Raw genomic sequence first — 13,137 nt, 5'->3', positions numbered from 1 at the left:
GTCAAACATCAAAAATAAATTCATTGTAAAACCCCAAAGTCATCTCAAAATGTCACATAATGGATGCGACTTCCTCAGCAAAGTCTCCCAATGACAAAATCCATGTCTGTTCTAGTCACCCACCCCTAACACTTAAAATGCAGTGCGTTCCAAGCTGAGTTTGAAAGAAACACTTGTATTAAAGGGTTGTGTCTTCTCTGGGAACCAAAATATGAGAGAAGACTTAGCATTTAAATTTTTTTTTTAAAGAAGTAGAATCGTCCTAAATAGAGCCATGTTGGTGGGGCTCTGGAGTCAAAGCCCGGATCTTTGCCTGGATTTCATTTCCCACTTGTTAGCTGGGTGACCCGTGTGATGTGGCACTGCAGCCCACCAGTGACAAGCTTCCCTTCCTCCCAGGTAAAAGGGAGACCTTATAAAGCCCCTTGTCACAATTTTTATTAAAGGATCAACATCTTAGACATTTTCTTGGCACACAGCAATTCTCGGGATTATAATGATGTTTTTCACCATTGTGGACTGTCGTCCACTGAGGCTGGATGGGATAGGACTGTGTGGGTCCATCTCCCATGGTCCTGGTGCATGAGCTTGTCAAGCTTTTGGGGCCACACCAAAGAGCTCTTGACACAAGTGGCTCGTCCACACACTGGGCCCCATTCTGGCAGCTTTGGGTCTCCAGGTGCCTGTTTGTTTTCTCTGCTCTCACAGTGACACTTCACCCACGATTGTGATGAACTGCTATGCAGGATGAAGCTTTTTTTTTTTAACAATCAGTTAAGCCACCTTAAACAAATATTTCTTTAAACCTTAGAGTCTGGTATTTGAACCTTGACCCCTTTAGATAAAAGGCATCCACAGCCCCTACTGCAGGTCTGAGCTACTACCTTCAGGGGAACAGCCGTCAAGCTGCAGTCCTAGACGTCCCAGGCTGTGGGCCTAGGAGGTGAGCATGTATTTCTGAGCCCTCTAAAAGCAGTGTTCTCTTTAGGCTCTATTGTGACTCAAGAGGAGAAACATTAATTTTGGTTCTCCTTAGTTTTGATGATTTTGAAATGATTCACACTCTGAATACCTTTGTTATCTTTATAGAAAATATTTTGTTGATTTCAAGACTGACTTGTTTTCTTTTTCATTTAATTTAGGAAGCTTGATCTGTATACGAGTACATGTTCCACTTTTCAAATCTAATTCTAGTAAAAGGGAAAAAAATTATATTTGTTGTGAAAGTCCTGTATAGATCTAGCTCTAGGACTGATTAGCCCTGACTTTGGTTAGGTCCCTTCTTAGAACCTCAGTTTCCACTTTGTAAAGCTGTTTCTTCCCCTCTGTCCTGGGTTGGGAGGTGTAGGTGAAGGCACATTGTCTGTCTCACCTGAGCGAGCATTGCCGAGTTACAGAGAATGCAGTTTGGCAAAGGGTGAATATAACTGGAGTGAGTATAACTTCATCACCCTGATAGGCTTCATCACCCTGCAGAAGGTTAGTATTGCACTAGCAATGGAGAGAAAGACTAGTCCACAGGGATTAGAAGGTAACTCCAGGGATCTATCCTCTTATAAAAAACTTTCGTCAAAGAGAGGCAAGGATTTATTTCTAGACAATCACTGACATGTGGGTAATGTCAAAAAAAGTTTCCTTACCTCTATGTTCCAAAATTTCTTAACTACAATCAAGAAGAAGCGCCTCAACAATCTTTGTGTGTTCAGTTAGTGCAGTTTAATAAATACAAAAATGTTTCCTTATGGTAAGAAAATGCTTCTATCCATGAGTAGGCTTTTTAGCCAGTCTTCATGTTGGAAATTTCCTATTCCTTGTGAATTTCAGCATGAAAACGTTATTCTTTTTGAAGTAGACAGTGTAATTTGATCTATTTTTGATATATTTTTAGTGGGTGGAAGTTTTCAGTATGCATATTCATTCAGTGTTAACGTCATTAAATATTTTTAATGTTATTATAGTATTTAATATGATGTGTGATAAACGTGTAGTCAGAATTCTAAGATGATCCCTAAGAGTCCTGGCCCCATGTGAGAAATACCTTCTTGTATATATAGCTGATAGTCACTTAGATTCAAAGCCATCCTAAAAGCACTACACTTTTACCTTCCCCCTCCACGTTTTATGTTTTTGATGTCATATTTTACATCTTTCAATTTTGTGTATCCCTTAACTACTTATTGTAGACATTATTGATTGTACTACTTTTGTCCTTTAACATTCAGGCTAGCTTTTTTACTGGCAGATCCACTGCTTTTACTATATATTTGTCTTTACCAGTGAGACTTTTTTCTTCCACATATTTTTGTACCTCTAGTTGTGGCTTTTTCTTTTCCATTTAAGAAGTCCCTTTAGCATTTCTTGTAAGGCTGATTTAGTGGTGATGAACTTTTAAAATTTTTGCTTGTCTGGGAAACTCTTTATCTGTCCTTCAATTCTGAATGATAACCTTGCTGGAGAGAGTTTTGTAATATTTTCCGTTTCAGTTCTTGAAATATATCCTACCCCTCCCTCTGGTCTGTAAATTTTTGCTGAGAAATCAGCTGATAGTCCTATGTGGTTTTGCTTGTATGTGATTAGCTGTTTTTCTCCTGCTGCATTTAAGTTTTCTCTTTATCTTTAACTTTTGTTATTTTAATTATGAGTTGGTATAGATCTCTTTGGGTTTATCCTGTTTGGGACTCTCTGTGTTTCCTGGACCTGGATATCTGTTTCCTTTCCCAGGTAAGGAAAGTTTTCAGCCATTATTTCTTCAAATAAGTTTTCTGGATTTTTTCTCCCTCTCTCTCCTTCTGGGACTTTATAAATGCAAATGTTAGTATGCTTGATGTTATCCCAGAGGGCTCTTAAACCTTCCTTTTTTTTTTTTTTTTCTGTACGTGGGCCTCTCACTGTTGTGGCCTCTCCCGTTGCGGAGCACAGGCTCTGGACGCGCAGGCTCAGCGGCCATGGCTCACGGGCCCAGCCGCTCCGCGGCATGTGGGATCTTCCCGGTCCGGGGCACGAACCCACGTCCCCTGCATTGGCAGGCAGACCCTCAACCACTGCGCCACCAGGGAAGCCCAAACCTTCCTATTTTTAAAAAAATTCTTTCTTCTTTTTGTTGTTCTGATTGAGTGATTTCCACTATCCTATCTCCCAGATTGCTAAACTGTTCTCCTGTATTATCTACTATACTGTTAATTCCCTTTAGTGTATTTTTTAATTTCAATTATTATATTCTTCAATTCTGATTTCTTTTTAATTATATTATCTATATCTTTGTTGAAGTTCTCACTAAGTTCCTCTATTCTTGAGTTTGTTGAGCATTTGTAAGATGGTTTCTTTGAACTCTTTATTAGGTAAATTACTTATCTCTGTTTCATTGGGGGCGAGAGTTATTTTATTCTTTCCTTTGAATGTATTCCTTTTTCTCTTCATTTTGTTTGACTTTAAGTTTTTGTTTCTATGAATTAGGTGAAACAGCTACCTCTCCTGGTCTTGAAAGAGTGGCTTCCTGCGGGGAGAGTGCCCTGTATAGAATGCTTGCGCCTGGCAGCTTTCACAGGCCAGCTGGAGCTGGAGCGGGTGTGGGCTGAGGGTGTCCCCTGGGGAGCACCATGCCCAAGGTTATCTTAGAGGGGCAGCTGGAGCTGGAGTGGGCAGGGTCCTGGGAGGAGCCCAGAGAGGACTCAAATTATGGCACATGCTGGTGCCTCCAACCCCAGAGAGGTTTCCAGCAGTTCCCACCTATTTGTCAGACGCTCTAAGGTTAGTAAATGGATTTCCTTCCCATATAGTCTGGATGCTCTTTAAACTGTTGTTTTCTTGCTGTGTCCCAGGGCCAGTGAGTCTGTGCTCAGGCACCCTCAGCAATATCTTCCCCCTACCCCCCCACTGCAGGTATCTGTGATGGGGGTGGGTTTCCATCTTTCTGCCCATTTCTACGTGGTCCTTCTATGTGCAGTAGCTGTTCAATCAGCTTCAGGAGGTCTTCTTTAGGAGGTCTTCTTTAGGAGGAATTGCTCTATATGTAGATATAGGTTAGCTGTATTTGTGGGAGAATGTAAGCTCAGGGTCTTCCTATGCTGCCATCTTGGAACCCTCTCCTCAACACCATTTCAGGGTCCTTAGATGTAAGCATATTTATAGTTCCACACTATCCTTCATAATAGATGTGATGACCCTCCTCATGGTTCCCATTCTAGTCCAAACTGTGACCATCTCTCACTTGCTCTCTGTGGTCACCTCCTGACCCATCACTCTTTCTCTGCTGGTCCCTTCTCACTCACAGCATACAGGTAGTTTCTGTTAGAACATAATTCACACAAAGTCCCTTCTCTCTTCAAAATTCCCTCTTCTCATCAGATGTGGAATTTGATTCAAACTCTCTGCAGTGATGGACAAGCCTTGCAGAGCCTGCCTTGTCAACCTCTCCAAAGCCACTTTTAACCCACATTTCTCTTTCTCTTCTGCTCTAGCCCAGATGGCCTTCTTAGGGTTCTTTGAACACACCAAGCTTGTCTCTGCCTCAGGGACTTTGCATGACCTATTCATGAACTTTGTTCAGGTCCTTTGAGCTGTCATCTCCTCAAAGTGGTCCTGCCCCACATGTCTAACTAAAAGATCACCCCACTATGACCCAGCACCCTCTCATCAATCGCACACCATCTCTCTTGGATCTGCAATCAGCTTCATTATTCCTCCAAGCCCTTATCAATGACCCATGTTACACTGCATGTCATTTGCTTATTGTCATTGGCTTCCTTGCTGGAATATATGTTCTGGGAGGGTGGTGACTCATCTACCTTGTTCAATGTTATGTCCCTGAGTGTCTGCCCTATAGTAAGTACACTTTCAGTAAATATTTTTGGGTGAATAAATTAATTAACTAATTTTTGCAGAAAAAGTAAATTAAGAGTATAGTATTTTTGAATGCAATTTAATTTATACAGTTTCAGCATGTGCTATATATATATGTAATTTTTTTAACAGGGAGAAATCCTACTGAATCTTTTTCTTTGAATTTCAGAAACAGAATAATTTCTCTGGAAGACAGCTTTTGGCAAGATCTTAATAAGTTGGTAAGGTTTTACACCAGCATTCATTGTGTAAATATTTGCAGGGAATTTGAAATATAATGGACAGTTGTGTAAGTCTCTGAGGATAAAAATGTGAATTAGACATTTTCTCCAGTGGGTGGGATTCAGCAAAAACAAGTGGTGGCAAATATGATTAGTGCTATGGTAGAAGAAGTCACAGTGTTGGTTCAAAGCATAGTCGATGGTTAACTTTTAGTAATAACACTTGATGACATGCTCAGCTTTTTAATAAATGACAAATAAAAACTGAAAATAATCTAAATTCCTACTCACTTTAAAGCACTGTTCTTTAATGTTCAGTCAGATGTTTGATAAACAGTTTATTGGAAGTTCAAAAAAAGCATGCACAACTAGAGGCTTCCCATCCTTTTCACTATTCTAATGGATGTAGCATTTCTAAGGGACCAAGAGAAATGATGAGAAATGTAATAGACCCTATAAACACCTTTTAGTAGTGTTAAATGGATGCCAAATATATAAAGCTAATTATTTTGTGAACTGATGTCCTTCAGAGATTAAATTGTAGTTTATCTTCTGCCCACTCTGTGTTACAGCAAAAATTCTCCAAGCAACCTGATCTAAAAGTAGCAGCATCTGTAGAGAGTATTCCTGCTATGTTAGTCCCTGAATATCTTTTTTGGGGACTTGAATTATGTTGCTAATTATTTCAAGTGGCCACTTTCCCGTTGGTTGTGTTGACCTGATTAATGTATGGTTCTCCACTGTAACGTCTCAGCAGGGTCTTTTAGGGCAGGAAACTCTCCAGCGGAATTGTCTGTATAAGAGTCAGTGCTGAAATGTTTATACCATTGAAGGGATGGTCATGAAATGTTCATTTGTCCCAGAGAGCTGCCCGAGCTAGGTTTTCCTATGTTCAGGTTTATGTCCTAGCATTGCTGACTGATGTGGGACCCCTACCAGAGTAATTAAAGCAAGTTCTGGATCTCTGTATGGGAACAACTAGATTGCTTCTCAAAGTCTGATGGCTATCAAGAGGGAGAGGAAAATACAAAGAGAGGAAATTAATTCACACACTAATGCATTTTTAAATTAGTACTTAAAAATCCAAACTTCAGCAGTGTATTTCCCTGTAAGGAATGGTCTAGAATGATCCAGGTAACTAGGGGGAGTGAAGATATTAAAACAAACTTATGGATATTATGCAATATAAGATGTTTGAAGGTAAATGGCAGCCATCAAACACAGGATATGAAGCTATTAAGAGAAAATATAGGTTTGCTATTACTGTTTTTTTTTTATTTTCTGAAAAGAAACAAGAACTATCACTAAATTTAAAATAAAGGATTACATGCCAGAACAAAGATATACCCCTGAAAGTGCATTAAAGGCTCTTGGAATATAAATTGGCCATTATTAATATTTTTAATTTGCTGTGTGTTATAAATCATAATTTTATTGTATAATTTCCCAGTAAGCCTGAAAAGTTAGGCTAATGTTTTAAGGATAATTATTGTAGTTTTCTCTAGGTATGATGATAATGATGATGATATACATAATAGAGCTTTAAAGAAACAATAAAGTCATGGTGTTGTCACCTGTTCATCTTTCATAACATTTATGACTATAACTGCCTCATATACCAAAAAGAGGAGTGAAATTCTAAATATATGCATGAATATTTCCCTTTGGAAGACTTTAAAAATAAAATCTAGGAATGGAAATATGTACATTTGCACATATTCCAGATCCAACTATCAAGAGTTAAGAATAAAGCATTCAGGGCTTCCCTGGTGGCGCAGTGGTTGAGAGTTCGCCTGCCGATGCAGGGGACACGGGTTCATGCCCCAATCCGGGAGGATCCCACGTGCCGCGGAGTGGCTGGGCCCGTGAGCCATGGCCACTGAGTCTGCGCGTCCGGAGCTTGTGCTCCACAACGGGAGAGGCCACAACAGTGAGAGGCCCACGTACTGCAAAAAAAAAAAAAAAAAATTAATAAATAAAAAAAAGAATAAAGCATTCAGAAAATAAACTTTAAACATTGAAGAGACAAGACAACCATTGTGGAGTTCTACCCCAGCTACAATTGCAAAAGGTTACTGAAGCCAAGGGGCTGGCTTTGGTTTTCACTGGGGTGGATGTTGGTCGAAGTCAACCACTGGGGCTGGGGTCACATCCTCAAACAGATCCTTCAACCACTTTTGTCATAATTTTATCACCACTGAACCTCAGAGAAGAAGATCTCCACGCTCTCCCTGCTTTCAATCTTTGTATTCTGGAATCTGTCCTATATCCATTTACCAACCTAGTCTTCAAAAACACCACTTAAATGATGCCATTCTGCTGCTGAAAAGAAAACTCCATTAGGCTATGGGATATTTCTTAACATTTTCTTTGCTCCTTGCATTCATCTCCTGGGGCTCCATAACGAAAGACCACAGACCCACTGTGGATCAAACAACAGAAATTAATTTTCTCAGCTCTGGAGGCCAGATGTCCAAGATCAAAGTATCTACAAAGTTAGTTTCTCTGAGGCCTCTCTCCTTGGCATGCAGATGGCCTTCTCCCTGTGTCTTCACTTGGATTCTCTGTGTGTGTGTCTGTGTGCTGATCTCCTCTTCTGATAAGGACACCAGTCCTATTGATTTAAGGCCCCACCCAGACAACTTTATTTGTCTTCGTTACCTCTCTGAAGACCCTTTCTCCAAAACACATGCTAAGGTGCTGGGGGTTAGGGCTTCAACATGTGAATCTGGGGGGACACAATTCAGTCCATAACACTTCTCATCCAAGCCTTCAACAACTGACTACTAAATTTCTAATCTACATCCTGATTACAACCTCATTGGTACAGTTGGAAGAAAGCTGGCTTTGGGTCTGCTCTCCACCTTCACTTACTCTGTGGGCATATGATTTGGATGTACCAGTTGGGTCCTCTGTCCCTGCGTCTGTCGGAGGGAGATCCCAACGTGCTTCACAGTGTCCCCTCCAGCCACTGCATTCACTGGATGCCATGTGCTCCCCTTCTTTACTGCTCTCTGATCTTCGTGTAACCAATCTTATACTGAGGCACATTTTCCACATTTTATTTTTATATCACTGCGTACTATAGACTTTATAATGATAGGCGTTTTCTCTTGCATTTATTCCAACAGAACATGTAGCATAATGACTTACATTAGCATTATTAATTAACTGAAATTAAATCAAATAAATTATTCATCAATGTTCCTTTCTTTTTTCTTTTTTTTGTACCACCTGGGAATTTGTGTAGAACAGTCCTTTGAAAATGCTTCCACATATGTCCTATAACAGTGAAGTCCTGTTTCAAGACGAGGCATCATTTTCACACAGTGGAATCACTGAACAAAAGTGTTCAGTTTCTCCAGAAAAATACATCTTGAGAGTCAAGGAAAGTATTTTTCGTAAGGAATTTATAGAGAATATGTCTCTGCTTCTGAGTTCTGTATAGGGGATTTCTAACCAGGGGCTCTCTGTTCTTGCCAGTGGCTATTTCTGCTGTTGATGGAAGAAGTAAATAGACACTCTGTTTTAGGATAAAATCTCAGAACATAGGACTCATTGGTTCCTCACAATGGAATCATCAGCATTGCCTTCTGAGTAAGAACTTCAGCATCGCAGCTGCCGCAGCCAGACATTCCAAGTCGAGCACATGGTGGAGTTCACACTTTAGTTCAGTTCCTTGCCTCTTACCTACACTGTGCAACACACACACGCATACACAGGCACACACACACATGTGCACACTTGCATGTGCACCTCACTTCCTCTGCAAGTGAGTTTACTCTTCTCCCTGCAACTCTTTCCCTTTTACTCACTTGCTTGGGGCCACTCTCTCACTTTTCTCTTGGAAAGTAGCACCCACGCTAGGTCACCACTATCAGAGCACACAGGGAGAGGAGGGGTTCCATGGGGGCACACCTCCTGTCTTCAGAGCACTGGCAGGATGCGGGACACATGACTGATGGCTCACACCCCATCCAAGGGACCTGTATAGTAGCTCAATTGATTTCTTCAGGAAAGAAGAGTGGTGGGTTTGGGTGGGCAATTAGCTCTTTGAACCATGACTGGTTTTCTGCCCCCAAGTAGCTGTGTGCCCTTTTTTCCCTCATACAAAACCCCTTTTATTCATCCTTAGGGCACATCTCAAGGCTCCATCCACATGCTGGATTCATGAGAGCCCAGACTATCTGAGTGATGTTCCTTCTACCCCATCAGGTCCTGATAGGGCTCCATGAAGTCCAGCAACTTACAGATTAAAAGACAAATTACGCTCCTTGGGTCTCTGGGTTTATGTTCTGGTCTGGCTGTAAGACCCATTCCCCTGAGTTCTGGAGGGCAGACGTTATTCTTCTTTCTCCAGCAGTGGTGGCAGGTGCTGTGACACCAATGCTTCCCAGCAATTTCTGGGCCGCTGGATAGCAGGTGCAGTTCAGACCTTCAGAACCTCAGCTGTGTTCGTAAACTTTTAAGTCAAGGGTTTTAGTTCCCTTGACTTTCATTTCTTCAGACTTTTCATTTGTAATGTAAGTACCTAAATCACTCATCTGACTTGTTTTTTGCTTCCATTGCCTACAATGGTCCTCCTCCCTTGACTGAATGCAGACTGGCACCACCAGGTACTTCTTTCACATAAATCCTGGGAGGTCGGCACGATATGCCCCATTTAGAGGTAATCAAGCCCGCCCTTGTCACACTTAACTGTCTCCCTGAGGTGTTGTGAGTTCTAGAAGGTGGGGACTTTGTGCTTCTTATCTCCACAGTTCTTGTACCTGATGTAGGCCTGACTGACAGGTCCTGATAAAAATAGCTTGATCACAGTCACATGGCTCATGAGCAGCAAACAAAATTGGAGTCTGGGAGCAGCAGATGCAAAGCTAGTATACACAGGATGGATAAACAACAAGGTCCTGTTGCATAGCACAGGGAACTATATTCAGTACCCTGGGATAAACCATAATGGAAAAGAATATGAGAAAGAATGTATATATGAGTATAACTGAGTCACTTTGCTGTACTATGGAAATGAACACAACATTGTAAATCAACTATACTTCAATAAAAAGAAATAAATTAAAAAAATTAGAGTACAGATCAACCTAATTCTAAGATTTCTTCATATTCCTAACTAGACTATTTTCCATTAAAAATTAATTTTAAGGTATTATTTGAGGGTAAGTCAGAAGAAATTGGGAAAAAATTCTCTCAATCATGGCACAAATTATATGATAATGAAAATTACAGATAAGTTTGGTAACATCATAGAGAGAAGAACATGCAAAGCAAATACTGCAAAACTAGAGATTTATCTTTGAATTACTTCTGATATTGTTTCTTTAAATGTCTGTCTGCTACGATGACATTGCTTCAGTTCCACAATTTATCCTTAACACATTACTTTGTTTCATAAATAAGCAGCTTCAGAATGCTTTCTGGCCTTTCAGGGCGTAGCCATATCCTCTAAGACAAGAGGCAGAGGCATGCCCTTCCGCATTCTTCATGTCTGTGCAAAGCAGGGAGAGGACAAGGTGAGAGCTCACAGCTGAAGGTGCTCCCTGCAGCGTAAATCTTCAGAGAGAGCCTTTCTCAGCAGAGGAGACTCTGACCTCCAAATGGCCTGCACGTTGCACACACATATGCTGCATGATGTAAATCCCATATTATGGGAGCTCTGTTTAAAAGTGAAAGCTGCCACATCTCTTAAGTTTTCACTTCCTAATCCTGATGAAATTTTCTAGACCCCGTATCTCTTTATCTTTATATGTTTCTAATTTCTTTTGCAATGAATATAGGAAATCTCTCTTCAATAAATTTAAGTTGGGTAATTTAACGCAATGACACTTAATCCATGTTTTAAAGGAATTAGAGCAAGAAAAGAGAGTGGAAAAAACATACCTCCCATGCACATCAAAAACTAATTTTGACTCTGTAGATGAAGAAGGGAAATCACCAATGAAATGGACTAGGCTTGATGCCAGGACAAATCTTTACTGCTGATACCACTTCCCGTGAATTAAAATATTATCTTAATTTATTCATCCGGTTTTCCCTTTGGAAATTATTCCTTGTAGCTTTCTAAACCGAAACAGCACAAAAAAATTCCTAAGAATATTACAAATACGGCGTATTTGCTGTATTTTTATGTCACTGTAGATAGTGTTAATTCATCCGTTTTTTAAATGATAATTATTGTGACATGAAAATTCAACTAACAAAGGTTATTTGGAATAAAAAATTTGAGTCAATCTATATATCTAGATGCATACAAGAATTTTAAGGTCTAAAATAAACACAATGTTTTAGACAGTTAAAGTATTTCTCTTCTGTCTTTTCTTGAAATAACTTTATTTATTATGCATGTTATTGCCAGAACAATGACTCTAAAATTGCATATCTGTGTGCTGGTCACCTATTCTAAAAGCTCCAATGATTCCATATTTCTTACTATGTCATTCTGAATTCTTTTTTTTTTATAACATCTTTATTGGAGTATAATTGCTTTACAATGGTGTGTTAGTTTCTAATTTATATCAAAGTGAATCGGCTATACATACGCATATATCCCCATATCTTCTCCCTCTTGTGTCTCCCTCCCACCCTCCCTAACTGACCCCTCTAGGTGGTCACAAAGCATCTAGCTGATCTCCCTGTGCTATGCGGCTGCTTCACACTAGCTATCTATTTTACATTTGGTAGTGTATATATGTCCATGCCACTGTCTCACTTCATCCCAGCTTACACTAGCCCCTCCCCATGTCCTCAAGTCCATTCTCTACCTCTTCATCTTTATTCCTGTCCTGCCCTTAGGTTCTTTAGAACAAATTTTTTTTGATTCCATTTATATGTGTTAGTACACAGTGTTTGCTTTTCTCTTTCTGACTTACTTCACTCTGTATGACAGATTCTAGGTCCATCCACCTCACTACAAATAACTCAATTTTGTTTCTTTTTAAGTCTGAGTAATATTCCATTGTATATATGTGCAACATCTTCTTTATCCATTCATCTGTCGTTGGACACTTAGGTTGCTTCCATGTCCTGGCTATTGTAAATAGAGCTGCAGTGAACACTGTGGTATATGACTCTTTTTGAATTATGGTTTTCTCAGGGTATATGCCCAGTAGTGGAATTGCAAACCCATATGGTAGTTCTATTTTTAGTTTTTTAAGGAACCTCCATACTGTTGTCCATAGTGGCTGTATCAATTTACATTCCCACCAACAGTGCAAGTGGGTTCCCTTTTCTCCATACCTTCTCCAGCATTTATTGTTTGCAGATTTTTTGATGACGGCGCATTCTGACGGGTGTGAGGTGATACCTCATTTTAGTTTTGATTTTCATTTCTCTAATGATTAGTGATATTGAGCATCCTTTCATGGGTTTGTTGACAATCTGTATAACTTCTTTGGAGAAGTGTCTATTTAGGTCTTCTGACAATTTTTGGATTGGGTTGTTTGTTTTTTTGATATTGAGCTGCATGAGCTGCTTGTAAATTTTGGAGTTTAATCCTTTGTCAGTTGCTTCATTTGCAAATATTTTCTCCCATTTTGAGGGTTGTTTTTTCACCTTGTTTATGGTTTTCTTTGTTGTGCAAAAGCTTTTAAGTTTCATTAATTCCCATTTGTTATATTTGTTTTTATTTCCATTTCTCTAAGAGGTGGGTCAAAAAGGATCTTGCTGTGATTTATGTCATCAAGTGTTCTGCCTATGTTTTCCTCTAAGAGTTTGATAGTGTCTGGCCTTACATTTAGGTCTTTAATCTATGTTGAGTTTATTTTTATGTATGGTGTTAGGGAGTGTTCTAATCTCATACTTTTACATGTTCCTGTCCAGTTTTCCCAGCACCACTTATTGAAGAAGCTGTCTTTCCTCCATTGTATATTCTTGCCTCCTTTATGAAAAATAAGGTGACCATATGTGCATGGGCTTACTCTCTGGACTTTCTATCCTGTTCCATTAATCTATATTTATGTTTTTGTGTCAGTACCACACTGTCTAGATTACTGTAGCTTTGTAGTATACTCTGAAGTCGGGGAGCCTGATTCCTCCAGCTCCATTTTTCCTTCCCAAGATTGCTTAG

This window comes from Delphinus delphis, chromosome 12, assembly GCF_949987515.2.
Source record: "Delphinus delphis chromosome 12, mDelDel1.2, whole genome shotgun sequence".
Lineage (NCBI taxonomy): Eukaryota > Metazoa > Chordata > Mammalia > Artiodactyla > Delphinidae > Delphinus > Delphinus delphis.
This window is presented reverse-complemented; position numbering follows the sequence as displayed.